Raw genomic sequence first — 15,827 nt, 5'->3', positions numbered from 1 at the left:
TCTTATTATCCACGGCTGTGTCATGTTTCTGAGCCCAGAGGCAGTGGGAGGGAGCAAACCGCACCTGAACTCCATGGTCTAAGCATGTGGGAAAAATAAGTCTCCAAAATAAAACTGAGATGCCATTACCAGATGAAGGAGGTATGGGGCCAGAAAGGCAAATGTAGCAGATGGTCACTCAAGCCTCCAGGAGTTAAAACAGGTTTGAGATATAAAGTCAAGCCAGGCAAGTTTCTTGTGATTCATCATGTAGAAATCAGAGAACTTTGAGGATGACAAGAGTCTCTTTTTTTTTTCTAAAAACCATTCTCCATTTTGAACCCATTCTTAATGCACTAGATCAAGTAAATCATCTTTAGACTATTTTAAATTCTTTTCAAGGCTGCTGTAGTATGAATGGCCGCATGTAGAATAGCATTTTCCCAGGTCAGTTAAAATCACTTATAAATGTATGAGAATCTGGAGACGGCTTCCCTTGTGGACAGAAAGGTTATAGCCTGCATCTCTAAGTAGGTTATCACCATTTTACAGATGAGGAAACTGACAGTTATCAGCTTTGAATGAATTGCCAAAGCCATGCAGATGTGAACATGACCTGGTTGTGTTTCCAATCCAAAGTTGTCAGACTCCAAAGCTGATACTTTCCCTACAATAACGGGCCATTGTGCTTCTCGGAAAGAGTCATGAATACTTCCTCCCCTTTTTGGCTCCGTGTTCCATATTTGAAATGCTTTGTAAAAGAGGTGACATAATCCTGAATGAATCTGAGACGCTCCACACACAAGCGATCTTTCTGTAATGACACCAAATACAGGTGAAAAGGCCATTTCACAATAGCTACAGCTCTGCCACTTCGGAAAAAACAGCCACCCTCTTCAAACTGGAATGTCTCGCTCTCCATCTCAGCTCAAGGACAGGTGCTCTTAAAACATCGCAGGAAAATCCTTTGAGCCATTTTGAGTCGGGCAAGTGTGAGAGAGCAGACATTCTCCATTCCACAAAGAGCCTGTCCTACATTTCCTGTACTCATGTCACTATGGAAATTCTAACTCTCACAACAACTAGTTTGACATGGGCAGAGATTGTGCTGAAGGGAAATACATCTTGCTGTAAGAACTGTTTTGTAGTTGTTGTTGAAGGATTTTATATTTATTGTCTTTTGAGTTGACAAGCACAGTGGTCATGGGCACCTCTTGCATTGATGAACAGGTGTGGGATGTTTCTGGGAAATTTTACAAATGAGAGGAATTCCCGATTCAGGAGATTGTTTGTCAGAGATGATAGTTTAGCTGAGACAACTGCTTTCCTTGAAATGTGACTCAGATTACTTTATGTTACTCAAGGATTCCCGCCACGTAATTCCTCATTGACGTTCTCATTTAAGATGTAGAAAGCTTTAAAGCTGGATTTCCTGCCTCCAGAAGAATCAAAGAACATTCTAGAATGTGTCCCTCATCCTGTGAGGCTGAGGATAGGCACCATCCATCCATTTCTTCATTCACTTTATTTCTAGAGCTCTCAGCTGCATGACTGCCCACAGCCCACTCTCCATACAGTGACAGATGTGGCAGAAGGCTGCTGGGCATGGTGACCCTAATGGTTACCTTGATTACTTCTTTGCCAGCAACTCTTCAGGGGTGGAATGGATTGGACCCTGGGGAGTATGCACATGGAAGCTGAGATTATCAACTGTTCAAAAACATGCTACGTGTATTTCCTTCAAAATGTGTGTAGGTGGTAGGAAGATACACACATACACATCAGATACATAGATAGTCCACCAAGTTGGAACTAATAGTAAATATCAACACTATCAGCCTATAGATTTTTCTCTCAAGCCTACAATTAACATGAGAACTAAAAATAAATGAAAATTTCCATTCTTTCTTCATTTCAAAGCAGGCCATGAAGTGCAGAAATTGACTTTTTAAAGTTTGGGGTGCTCAGTGCATGGCTGTATGTATGAGTTTGGCAGCTGCTCAGTAAGTAATTGTTAAATGAAAGAAAGAAAAACTTAGCTTGGCATTTGGCAATTTCTTGTGGCATTTCTGGAATGTGTAAAAAATGTTTAATGTTTAAGGTTTTCTTAGTTTCCCTGGTAGTAGTCTACAAGACAAGGACTAGAGTTAAGTAACTTGAGGGGTGATTCCAGGAAGTACCAGTAAGGAGAGGAAGTGAAATATAGCTAGGGGGGATGAGGAATGGGAGAATGGGGGAAAACTAGTAAAGGGTGCTTTCACAAATAGTTACCACCCTGGGGAGCTAAAGCTCAATGCCCACAGGGGCATCAGAGAAGCAGTGTAGCCTCAGAGTTCTGAAGTATTTATTCAGCTACTCCCATCCTTTACAGATTGAGTTCTGTTCCTGGAGACAGTACCTCCCCAGCGCTCTGGTCTGTCCCACCTGTGAGCCAGGCATGCCCTTGTGGCCAGAGAAAGACCTTGGAGAGTTGCAAGTTCTTGAGGTGGTTTGCCATCGCATGTACTAGAACGGTGCATGCATCGTGTACCTGCAATGTATTCGTAGCCCACAGCCTCCAAAATGACTCCACGCACCAGTGCTCCTTTTGGTATTTAGACCCTTGTGTAATCCTCTTTTCTGGAGTGTGGGCTGGATCTAATGACTCAAGTCTAAGGTAGAGAATATGGCAAAAGTGAGAGGATGCCATTTCCTGGCTGAAGTTACCAAAAAACTGTCGTGCTCCCCCTCACTCTCTCTCTGTCTCTCATGGGAAAAGTGAAGAGCCTTGCTGTGAGCAGCCCTTTGGAGAGGCCCATGTGACATGGCCTTCAGACCAATAGCCCACAAAGGATGAAGACTGCTGACAACCATGGGAGTGAGCTTGGAAGTGGATCCAGTTTTTTTTTTTTAAAGAGCTCTTGACTTATTTATTTATTCTATTTTTTTGGCTGTGTTGGGTCTTTGTTTCTATGCGAGGGCTTTCTCTAGTTGTGGCAAGCGGGGGCCACTCTTCATCACAGTGTGCGGGCCTCCCACTGTCGCGGCCTCTCTTGTTGCGGGGCACAGGCTCCAGACGCGCAGGCTCAGTAGTTGTGGCTCACGGGCCTACTTGCTCCGCGGCATGTGGGATCTTCCCAGACCAGGGCTCAAACCCGTGTCCCCTGCATTGGCAGGCAGATTCTCAACCACTGCACCACCAGGGAAGCCCTGGATCCAGTTTTGAGACAACCTCAAGCCAGACTGCCAGCTTGACTACTAACTGGGAGGGAGGGACCCTGGTCCAGAGGCACCTGATTCAGTCACACCCAGATTCCTGACCTACAGAAACTGTGAGATGATAAATATTTGTTGGTTTCAGCTGCTAAATTCTGGGGTAATTTGTTACACAGCAATATGTAACTAATACAGCTGCACTATAAAGACCAAAAACTTTTTCTACGACTTTCTAATGACAAAGAGCTTCAGAAGAGGTATTAATTTTGTTTTTGTTTTTGTTTTTGTTTTTACTACTAAGGCGCACTAGCTTTCAAAAGAATTTCAGAGGAAGAATTTAAACAGGTCAGTGACGCACTTGCCCAGCTTTCTGTAACTTTTTTATTGATTTAATTGGGCCTAACTTACCATCTAGAACAATGACTTGCTTATTGGACATAGTAACTGAAGTTATTATCTGAACAAATGTATTTGAACTAAAATGTGTTACAGCCAAACGAGATTCAATTAACTTTACACAATTGATTCCTAACTCTTACATTTAGTATGTGTTTGTCAAACCTATCGAGTGAAACCCTGAGCCCTGCTACTCTTATTCTTGAAAAACTAAATCTAGGAAAACAGCCTTTAAATAACATAAAGTCTGGGTATATACAATATTGAAATACAGTTTGGAAGGTTGTAAACTTGGGAGCCTAGGGATTTGTTTCTTAACTTGGGATGGAGCCATCATATAACACTTCAATTTCATTTCAAACTTGAGCATCCTATCTTATCCTAAAAGGTAGTTAGTAAGCCAAGTTATTTTATTATGAAATGTACCTATTTTGAATACCTTCTTTTGATTCCACTAGTGAAGGAATCCCCGCCCCAGGGTTATGGGGGTGACCAAAGACATGTCACTTGATACTGGACAGATGAGATTGACAGCAGTTTATTAGTCACCTATGATCTGTAGACTGGGGGAGGAGGACACCATGTGCCATACAGGGCCATATGGGGGCTGTGTGTGGGGATGGAGTGAATAGTCAGGGACCTCGGGAGGCAGACTTTGTAGTATCAGGAAGGTGCGGTGACCCCGGTTCCTATGAGAGGATGTAGTTGGCCGGTTGGGGAAATTCCATGGGCTGGCAGGGAACTGAAACCCACTACTCAGGAGAAGTAGGAACTGCATTTGGTCCATTTGATAAGAAGTTGAGTGGACCCTTTCCATGGAGGAAAGTGAGGCGATTAGAGACTCCCCTGATTTCATCAGATATCAAGGAAGAGCATTATGTTAATTTTATGTCTCATGCTACAATACCCTTGGGACATGTCCCATCAAAAGACCAAGGAGTCTCTGTTCACAGTTCCTCTTGAGAGGTTGATGGGATAAACAGGCTGTATGAGCTGTTAGATTTAAGTAAGACATAATAGGATTTACATTCACTTTACTTGAAGATAAGCCAAATACCAAAGGACATACATATTCCTTTTCCAAATCCCCTGCTCACATCCCTTTTTGATTTAGAAAACTTACTTGCTTGATTTTTATGATTTTACAAAAGACACTCAAAGTCATCCCTCAAGGTTGCAGATGACATTAAAGACTATTATTTGAAGCCTGGACCCACAATTTCAGCACTGCAGGGAAAGAGGCAGGAGGCTGCATTTGCCTGGTCACGTTCACAGTCACGACTGCAGAGTTAAAGGCAACCCCTCTGTTGTCTGCCCCCAGCAGTGAGACAGCTTGGCTCATTCTGGTGTCCAAGACCAATTGGGAAAATGAAGAATTCAGAGAGAGCAGTTCTGGAAATTTTCTATATTGCCGAGCACTAGATTTGATAGGCAATAAAGGCATAGTCAGTTCCTCCCGGCAAGTTTCTGTTCCTGCTTAGTCCTGATAATAAGTATCAGTTGTAATCTTGCTTGAAGAAAGGAGGTGTCCTTAATTGGGGTAAAACACCCCTTGATGATATAGTCAAGGAAACAGAGCCAGCAGGGTGAAAGGTGCTTGAAGATCCCGCAGCTGGTTAATTGCTTTTAAAGGGTCTGTTCTCCAGGACACTGGGCAGTGTGTTAAGAGGAGCAAGGCATGAGCGTTGCAGTAAATGTCATCGGCATTTGAATCCCAGCTCTCCTGTGCACCCAAAATGCTACAATGAGCCCGTGATCTGAAGTTTCCTCTTGGGTATGAAAAGCTGGACAGAGTACAATGCCTGAGCCGGAGACTGTGTATATATTCACATACTTATATTTTAATTTTCGTTGAGGTAAAGTGACAGTAAAATGCCTGTGATCAACACAGTTAAGGCAGAACTTGCTGCCTGGGACGTGTGCCTCTCAATTCCTGAGCTCTTGGCGCTGTGCACACAGTTTCTCATTGAAGAGCGACCATGCCACCAGTCAAACCTCTCAGAGTGTTTTAGCACCTACAAAGTCACAGAGAGACACGGCATCACCAGAAAAATGTACCGGGAATATATTAGGACCTCGAAATTAGTACTTTTTTCGCCAGTAACACTGACACGCTTTTCATCTCTTTGAGGAACACTCCCAAGGTGATAAATGAATATCTATTTTGATTGTAAGTGTATCTAAAGCTAGAAAGCAAAGATAGATGATAGGTTAATGGGTAGATAGGTTGTAATAGATCTGGAATCATCTGAGTTCAAAAGCCTTTTGCACCTGTAATAGCACTTTACAGTTTGCAATGCCTCTTCATAGAATTTTAAACATTTATTCCAGGAATAATTACTGCATGTCTACTATGCCTGTTATGTGCCAGGCACTGTTCTATCTGCCAAGAATATAGCAGTAGACAAAATAAGACAAAACACCCTAACCTCATTCAGCTTAAATCCCAGTGGACAGGTAGAGAGGCTATAAACAAATGAGGAAATAAAAGCTGTTATCCAACAGATCATGGATGATAAGTGCTATGCTGGAAACTGAAGCAGGGAAAGAAGAGAAGGCGTGTTGAGGGTGAGGGTTGAAATTTGAAATATGGTGATCTGAGAAGGCTGCTCTGAGATGACATTTGAGCTAAGACTGGAAAGAGTTAAAAGATCAAGGGTGTTTCTGATATCCACAACAGCAAATGCAAAGGTCCTGGGGCAGAAGCGGAGCTGTACTTGTTGTTGTGTGTTCCAGGAGAAGCAAGGAGATCAATGTGGCTGAGGGCAGTGTCCATGGATGGAAGGCCAGGGCAGACTGTGGGGGACTTACAGGCCATGGTGAAGACTTTAGCTCCTGCTCCAAGTCAGATGGGAGGGTTAGGACATGGAAGTGGCATGGTCCAATGTATGTTTTAAAGGATCACTCTGGTTGCCAGGCTGGGAATAGATTGGGAGATGATGCAGAATAGAAGGAGGGAGAACTGGATAGGGGGCCAAGGCAGAATCCAAGGGAGAGATAATGTTGGTTTCGATCACGATGGGAAGAGTGGAGTTGGCGAGAAGAAATGTGATTCTAGAAATATTTTAAAGGTAGAACCAACGGGATGTGCTGAGATGAGAAGAGTAAAAGGAAGAGAAGATTTGTGGGCGACTCCGAAGGTTTTGGCCAGAGCAACTACAAGGAGCAAGCAACATCTGAGTATGAGGAGAGGAAGGTGTCCATGAGATGGGGCGGGGAGTTAGGAGTTGGTGGACGTGCTAAGTTTGAAATGCCTATTAGATGACCCAGTGGAGGATTTTAGGAGACAGCTGTAAGGAGTATGGACTTCAGCAAAGAGGGCCAGATTAAGAGATCTCCATTTGAAGACAAGGGCCTGAGCTCTGGGGCTTCCAGTGTTTGGGAGGGAGGTGAGGAGAAACCAGAGCTCACAGCTTCACCTGCATCTTCTTCATGACGCACAGAGCTTGGTTTGTCACCAGAATGTGTTCTTTCCGGAGCCTCCATTTCTCTGCAGGGACCAGGAAAGGCCCAGATGGGAAGCCTGGCTGGTAAAGGCAAGACAGAGACAAATTAGGAGGCACCTATGTCAGTGTCCCACAGCCTGTGGCCAAGCCACCGAAGATGTAGCTCCCGTTCACTTCAGGCAGAGCAGAGGGAAAGGGACTTGTTTATTTGGGCTTAAGGACAAGAAGGAAGCCGCCCCTGTCACTCAAGCCCCCGTTTTCCCACCCCTGCGCTCAGGACTGCTGTGGAAAGCACTGAGTATTTTTCCACTAGAGGAAGGCTTAGAGTGGATGCGGTGATAAAGCTCCTCCTTGAAGATGACTCAGCTGCTCTGGTCTTCTGCCAAAGTCCTGTTCAGGAGAGCTGAAGGAGGCTCCAGACAGGGAGGGTAGACCGCCTGCAGCAGGAACTTCTATGGTGAGGAAGTCCACCGTGTACACACCCCTCCCCCAGGCATCTGTGTAAGCACGTCTCCTGTTTCCCCAGGGCACATTGGGTTCCAGAGGCACAAAATGCCATCTTAGAGGCGAGAAAAGACAGCATAGAGAATTAGTGAGCTGACACATCCAAGGTCCTTCTGAGCCTGTGCTCTGGACCCCCATGCTTTTGGCCTTTCTGAGCAGAACCGATTCCTCCTGGTGCCCTCCCCTCAGGTGTCTTGATATCAGGAACTCAGAGCTCTCTCTCTTTGCCTCCCTTCTCTGTTAGAGAATGCCAGAGGCTTTTTACTAATGGCTCAGCTGCTAACTCCTTTGTAAGGAAACAGTTTTGGGGGGAAAAGGGCAAAGCACACTTATGGATAAGTCATTTCACCTTTGCAAAGCTACCTGTGATGTAGAATAGACTTGAAGCCCCAAACCTGCCTGTGTTTGGAACTCAAAACATTAGTAGCATGACATTGCTTGTTTTCCTAGGGGAGAAAAACCCAAGTATATCAAAAATCCCTCTGTTTGGCTTGATACTTGGTTCACCACTTGACCTCAACTCCCCAGTGTATATCATTGCTGCCATAAATACAGAGGTTCTCCCAGGTAAGAGCATCTGTCATTGGAAGTTGCACGAAATGAAGAGGCCTCTTGGCTATGTCTCCTCACCTTCTCTGCCCCGCCAGGGCCCTGAGCTGCACTGTTCTCAGATCCAGGGTAAAGAATGATTTTTTACCCCAAATGGGAACAATGTTTCTGTATTTGTAAATCCCAGAGACTCAGACACATCTGCTCATATTTATATCGATTGTGCTGCGGCTGTAAAATTGCATATGCTATTTTTTTTTTAAACTTTTTTTGGGTTTATTTATTTATTTTTGGCTGTGTTGGGTCTTCGTTTCTGTGCGAGGTCCCCCTCTAGTTGCGGCGAGTGGGGGCCACTCTTCATCGCGGTGCGCGGGCCTCCCACTGTCGTGGCCTGTCTTGTTGCGGAGCACAGGTTCCAGACGCGCAGGCTCAGTAAATTGTGGCTCACGGGCCTAGTTGCTCCGCGGCAATGTGGGATCTTCCCAGACCAGGGCTCGAACCCGTGTCCCCTGCATTGGCAGGCAGATTCTCAACCACTGCGCCAGGGAAGCCCGCATATGCTATTTTGATGAAACTTTATCTTAATTTCATTACCAGTCTGAGTAATGATGTGTTAATTGCCTGATTTCCAAGTAACTGGGCAAAAATGTTATTTAGGGTTTTTTTTTTAAGTTTCTCTTTTTAGACCCATGGCTTTAATAAAATATTAGGCTATTTTACCTTCCTAAGTGGAAGTCAAAGTAATACATTTTCAAGCTGCTCCTGAGTCTATACTTTGAGGGGAAAATGTTTGAATTTACCTTTAAGAGGGGGTCATTGATGGTCCTGGTGATGGTCCAATCCAGGCACAGAGAGCCCATCAACGTCCATTTGAAGTAAGAAAAGTATAAGAAAGAGCTCAAGATTTTGCATCAGATAGATCTGGGGCTGCAGCCAATTGCCTTCACTAACTAATCATATCATCTTATGCAAATAAATCTGATAACTTCTCTGAGCTTTGTTTTTCTCATCTAGAAAAAGGGCTTAAAAACTCCCATCTTCTGTGAATTTAGCAATTCTGAATATCAGGTACTTAGGATGATATCTAGGCATTACAGGTGCTTGATAAATGATAGCTTTAAATATTTTTATTATCACCTTCCAAACCGGTGCATATTCTGTTGTATCCAAACTGCTTGATGTATTGTGGTAAGAGATTTTTATCCAGTTCATCTGATTGAGACAATACATTGTTTTGCTGATTGCACTACACTTCCCTTGTTGGAATAGGAAACCAGGGCTACCACGTTGCACAACCCCACTCCAGAGTGTGCCATTCACATTTTAGTCCATGTGAATATCCTCTCTTTGAGTTAAGCATTGCAAAACCTGGAGGAACTTACCCTGGAACTCAGCAACCTATATAGATCCCAAAAGACCCCTCTCGCCTTCCAGGCTGACCCTGTCCTGCTGGCAGGCTTTGGGACCACCTGGAATCATGATGCTGCTACTCTATGGATTTTAAGTAGTCACTGGGAAGGAATCTCCTGTTGCCACACCTCACTCACCAGGCTGGGTTCCTTGGATATGACCTTGGTTGAAATCAGCCTGAGTCCGTTATAACCCATTGGACATCTTCCTTAAGGCCGTCCATGGTGGAAGCAAGCCCTACAATCCTACAGACTGACTAGTTATCTCTAGCTCCAGTTCTGCCTAGTCTGTCCTACTTTTCAGGTCGAAATATGCATTAGAGGCTATACATGTATAACACTTCTTTTGGTTTCAATTCAGACAAAACTGGGAAGTAGGCACCTCGAGTTCTAGTCCTAGTTCTTCTACAAATCAAAGGTGTGATTTTAGAAGTATTGCAAATTGCAAAATAATCACAAAGTCCTTTTCGTCTGTGTGCACAATCATTTGCCATGTGACTTTGCATCCCATCCCATCCCATCCCATCGCATCCCATCCCATCCCATTTCATCCCATTTGGTCCCATCAAGAGGTATAATCTCTTTCTCCACCCCTTGAAGCCAGGCTTGGCTAAGTAATGTGTTTCAGTCAATGGAACATTAGCAAATAAATGTAAGCAGAGGTTTGAAAGTGCTTGCACACTGGTCTTTGCTGTCTCTGGTGGCTGAGACCCATTCTGCCATATGTGAGAAAGTTCAGCCTGCTTGATGATGCTTGAATTTAAGCCTATAGCCAGACTGTGAATGAATGATGTCCCACTAGACTAACCAGCATCCAAATGTGAATGAGACTATTCTAGATCATTTGACCCTAGTCAAGTCAACCCAAACCAGAAAACCCACCCAGGCAACCCACAAAATCATGAGCAAACACATGATTGTCCTTTTAAGCACAATGATGTTGGGGAAAGATTGTAAGCAGCTACAGCCAACTGATACAGTAAGTCAGTTTCTTTCTCATGTCACATCTAGAAAATGAGAATACTGAAGTTGATCAATGCTGGTAGGTACAAGACAGAGGAACCACCATCCTCCTCACCCAAGGCCACATGAAATATTGTTAACTGAATAGTACACTGGACCCAGAAACAGTGATAGAATGATTCCCATTCCAACCCTCCAGTAGTTACATCCAATTTACAGTGTCAGCAGTGGGATGACACCCATTTGTCAACTTTGTTCCAAACCAGTAATTCCCAGACCTGACCAATCATCACAATCACCCAGGGAGAGGTATAGTACATCAGATTGTCTGGTTCTACTTTGTTGAGATAACATTCAGTAGTTTTGGGTCAGCCTGGGACTGTACATTGGTTGAAAGCTTTCCAGGTGATTCTGATCATGAGACAGGTTTGAGAACAGTAGACCGAATGATGCCTTTGGTGTTTTTGCAGCTCTCTTCTTTGATTATTCTTAGCAAAGCATTTTCCTTAGTCTTAGATTTGAGTAGATAATGACAATATCTTCTACCCCTCAGTAATCCTATGCAAATATATGTGTGAATCTTCACATGAATTATCCACATCCCTTAGAGTAACATGAGGTTTTCCTCTAATATTCTTCTTTCAGTATGCAATAAGCCAGAATGAGAAGACCTTCTTGGGCATTCAGAGGTAGGAGAGAGCAAGAGAGATTCCCAGATTCAGGGAAAGGGAATTAACTGGTTTCTTCTTTGGAGGCATATACGATGGAGCCTGCTCTGGGAGAGTTCAGAGTATTGTCAAGAAGGCAATGAATCCATACGTGAGCTTCCTAACAGTTAGGGAGCTTCCTAACCTAGCATTTGAGATAGATGCAGTTATCTGCAAACCAAGGCTTCCAGATGAGAATACTGAAAGACAACCATGAACTCGCAGCAATAATAATGACATCTAATGTTTATTAAGCTTCTACTGTGTGCCAAGACCTTCTGTGTCATCTCACTGGATCATCTCAATAATTGCATGAGATGGATACTTTTATTATCCCCATTTAATGGATGAAGAAAGTGGGTTCCAGAGGTGGAAGTAACTTACCAGGAGTCACATAGCTAGTGAGTGGCAGAGCCAGGCAGGGTACCCATAGGTCTGACTCCCTCACTCCACATCAGTGTGCCATACAACCTCAGGACGATGCCTCCATTAAAGCAAAGGAAACACAAGCAAGTTCCTGAAAGACATTCTTCTAAAACACAACTCTGACAGAATGTTAAATCAAATTCAAAACCATGCAAAGAAAATAAAGCCCTGATTCTTTCCCCTTACATTTTCTCATCAAAATTCACAATCCCATTATGTGTATTGCTCCCTTTGTTCCAGTTTCTTCTTACAAAGAAGTTTTGATTGACAACTTCTTGGAAGTCACTATAATTCAATCTACTTACCTTCTCTTTTATCATTTTACTTTGTTTCCTCTCTCAACTGTTTCTGTGCAAAGGGAGAAAAATATCACTTTTCTTTCACTTTTCCTGCCTTGATCTAGTTGGAAAATCTTGAACAGCTTTGTATGTTTTTCTTGACTTTTCCAAGTTCTACCATTTCCAGGAAGAAAATCGTATATTCTAGAGAATGAAAAGCAGGGGAGCTTGGCTCCAATTATTTGTTTTTCAAATAATTAGCTAAAAGAGGAAAAGACTAGGGGTAAGAATGTGCTAGGCAGAGAGAATAGCTCATGCAAGAGAATAGCTCCCCATGGGGAGAAGGGTTTAAAAGAAGACCAGAGTCATAACAGCAGAAAATGAGGCAGTGAGTGTGCTATGACCCAAGAAGACAAGGAGACAGACAGCCATTCTGGACATGGAGATCAGGATGTGGATTTTGTATTTTATCTCCAGAACAATGAACATATTGAAGGATGATAACACAGAGAGGATGGTTCACTCAGATTTGGATTGTGCCAAGATCACTCTAGCTGTAGTGATTTATAAAATAGTTTCCCGTAGAAAGACCTGGCTCATCATCATGAATTTTGGCACACCAAAGCAAGCCTCAGACAATTATTTTCCAGTGGACAGAGATCTTGGCTTAAGTGGGATGATCTCAGGAACCTTAGTTCTCAAAATCCTTGCTACTGAGTTGAGCAGTGAAGGAATATACCCAAATACCATGTCACAGACAAAGAAGACAGCATCCTAAGCTCCCAAGAGCTAAGACGATCTTAGCCAGGATTCGTTTCTCAATTTCTTGCAGTGATCAAGGCCCTTTGGAAATCATCATGATCATCAGCAGGATCTCGACATTTAAGTAGCTCTTCCAGAGTTTATGAAACACTTTCACAGCTATTACTTGAAATTAATAATTATAACCTACACTTGAGAACTAATCAAGTATGCCCAACTACCCTTATTTAATCCTTACCATATCTTGTAGGTAGGTAGAGAACACTTATGCTCATTTTAGAGATGAGGAATCTGAAATGAAGAGAGATGCAGTGACTTACTGAAGGTGACTCAGCTTACAACTGACCAGCCTGGAAAATCTCCGCCGGCTTTGTATGTTTTTATTTACTTTCCCAGGTCTGCTGACTTCTAGTTGGAAACTTTACGACTACATATGTCAGCAGTTTATGGACTGCCTGGACTTAACTCTTGCCTTTACCATTTACTAACCATATGAACTTGAGCAAGTTTTTAACCTTTTCGAGGTTCAGCTTCCTGATCTATAAATGTAGATAATAGTAGAACAACTTAAAAGAGTTATAAAAATTAAATATATTAATAATTCATAACACACTTAGAACAGCTTAATACATAGTAAAGGCTCAATGAATCTTAGTTATTATTATTATCATTATTAGTAGTATATATTCCACTATACCATGCTATTTTGGGTGGTGCAGGGAAATGCCTAAAAATAATAAAAATTTAAAATGGCTAAAATTTTTCAGGCACATATTCTTAGTGTTTAAAGTGTTTACAATGAGGTAGGCAACATTATTATTCTCTTTTTTACTGAGGAAGACATTGAGATTAAAAGTAACTTATTCAGAGCCCCTAAGCTAAGATGTGGCAGGGCCAATTTTTGGAGCCAGATAAATCTGGTCTCCAAGGCAGCAGTCCTGGAAACCTTACCAGTCTGCCTGAAAGCACCTAGATCTATGGAGAGGACCACAAAAATGAAAAGACCCAGGTGGCAAAGGTAGCACAAGGGAACCAGGAACTGAGAGCTGAGGGAAGAGAAGCTTGTTGGAAATGGATTTTCCTTCTCACTAGTTGAGTAACCTTAGAAAGTTTTTAAAGGCTGAGAATTTTAAAGACATACACATCTATCAGGGAAGAATAGGATGATAATGAAAACATAAAATGTCTTTGTTAATAAGAGATTAGACACTTTTAGATGAAATGAACAAGCTAAAGCTTAGAAACTAAGGCCTAAAGGCTTCCCAGATAAGAAAAACAAAACAGAGTATGTTTCCAATTGAAGGGATTATCCAGTGATCTAATATGGAATTGATTTTGTTTCCAATGCATATTTTTTGTTTTTCCTTCTTAAAACCCTTTCTTGCTATTCACCCTGGCTTAACTCCATACCTCAGGTTAGAAGGTTTAATTACTATTACTTGTTCAATAAGATTGCTTTTGTTCCCAAGTCTGTGTCAAACAATGCTAGTCCCACTTTTTTATTTATTTTATTTTCATTTATTTTTGGCTGCCTTGGGTCTTTGTTGCTGCGTGGGCTTTCTGTAGTTGCAGCCAATGGGGGCTACTTTTCATTGTGGTGCGCAGGCTTCTCATTGCGGTGGCTTCTCTTGTTGGGGAGCATGGGCTCTAGGCGCGCGGGCTTCAGTAGTTGTGGCTCGCGGGCTTCTGTAGTTGTGGCTTGCGGGCTCTGGAGCGCAGGCTCTGTAGTTGTGGCGCACAGGCTTAGTTGCTCCACGGCATGTGGGATCTTCCCGGACCAGGGCTTGAACCCATGTCCCCTGCATTGGCAGGCGGATTCTTTTTATTTATTTATTTATTTATTTATTTATTTATTTATGGCTGTGTTGGGTCTTCGTTTCTGTGCGAGGGCTTTCTCTAGTTGCGGCGAGCGGGGGCCACTCTTCATCGCAGTGCGCGGGCCTCTCATTATTGCGGCCTCTCTTGTTGCGGAGCACAGGCTCCAGACGCGCAGGCTCAGTAATTGTGGCTCACGGGCCTAGTTGCTCTGCGGCATGTGGGATCTTCCCAGACCAGGGCTCGAACCCGTGTCCCCTGCATTGGCAGGCGGATTCTTAACCACTGCGCCACCAGCGAAGCCCTAGTCCCACTTTTTTAAATGAATAGGTAATACCAACTCTCTTTGAAGAGTAAACATCGTATTCATTTGACTGAAGAATGAAAATCTGATCCCTCAAACTGAGGTCTGACTGTTCTCTGGGCCATCTGAAGCTGAGAGATGGTCTTGTGGAATTCCTCTCCATGCCCCTCGATTTTAGGAACATTTCCATTTTGTTCTTCATGATGCCACCAAATTTAAGATTTAGTCACAGACCTGTGAGCCTCTCTTTATGGTGGGAAATGATCACTGTCAATACTGAGTAAAATAATTAGATAAGAATCAACAAGAGAACAACTGGCCCTGTTGAAAAAAAAAAAGTCTTTATGAATTTTTTTTTTAAATTTATTTATTTATTTACTTATGGCTGTGTTGGGTCTTCGTTTCTGTGCGAGGGCTTTCTCTAGTTGTGGCAAGTGGGGGCCACTCTTCATCGCGGTGCGCGGGCCTCTCACTATAGTGGCCTCTCTTGTTGCAGAGCACAGGCTCCAGATGCGCAGGCTCAGTAATTATGGCTCACGGGCCTAGTTGCTCCGCGGCATGTGGGATCTTCCCAGACCAGGGCTCGAACCCGTGTCCCCTGCATTGGCAGGCAGACTCTCAACCACTGCGCCACCAGGGAAGCCCTTTATGAATTTTTAATGCAGTTTGCCCATGTGGTCAAAATTGATTGATTTTATTTAAAAAATATGTTGGGATTGGACTACAAATGAATATTGTATAATTTCCCATTTAGAGCTTTCATAAAGACCATATTATATGCTGGCAATGTTATCATGTGCCATTCCCTTTATTTGACCATAATCATATTTTGCCCTTAAGTGTTATTTACCTTACTGTGAAGGATAAGTGAGTATAATAAACAAGCAGGCATTTCATAAAACACTCTAAATAATTCTAAATTATGCTGTTACAATACTTTAGCAGGAAATGCTTGGTTCTTTCAAAAGATCTTATTATACGTGTCCATGTCTGAGCACATTTACCATCTATAATTTATAGAAGGTAAGACCATCTCAGCTTTACCTAAAATACATGATCTTTCTTATATAAAGACAAAGCTAAAGACCCATTAG

The 15,827-nt window shown here is 42.9% G+C and overlaps 1 long non-coding RNA gene across 2 annotated transcripts in view; it reads left to right on the top strand.

Annotated features, from left to right (window-relative positions):
- LOC309637567 overlaps positions 1–15,827 on the top strand; it is a 296,945-nt gene that overhangs the window by 170,635 nt on the left and 110,483 nt on the right. The window lies entirely within an intron of this gene.

Source organism: Balaenoptera physalus (assembly GCF_965194825.1).
Source record: "Balaenoptera physalus genome assembly, chromosome: 11".
Lineage (NCBI taxonomy): Eukaryota > Metazoa > Chordata > Mammalia > Artiodactyla > Balaenopteridae > Balaenoptera > Balaenoptera physalus.
The sequence above is the reverse complement of the archived record's forward strand: the minus strand, read 5'-3'. Positions and strand labels throughout refer to the sequence as shown.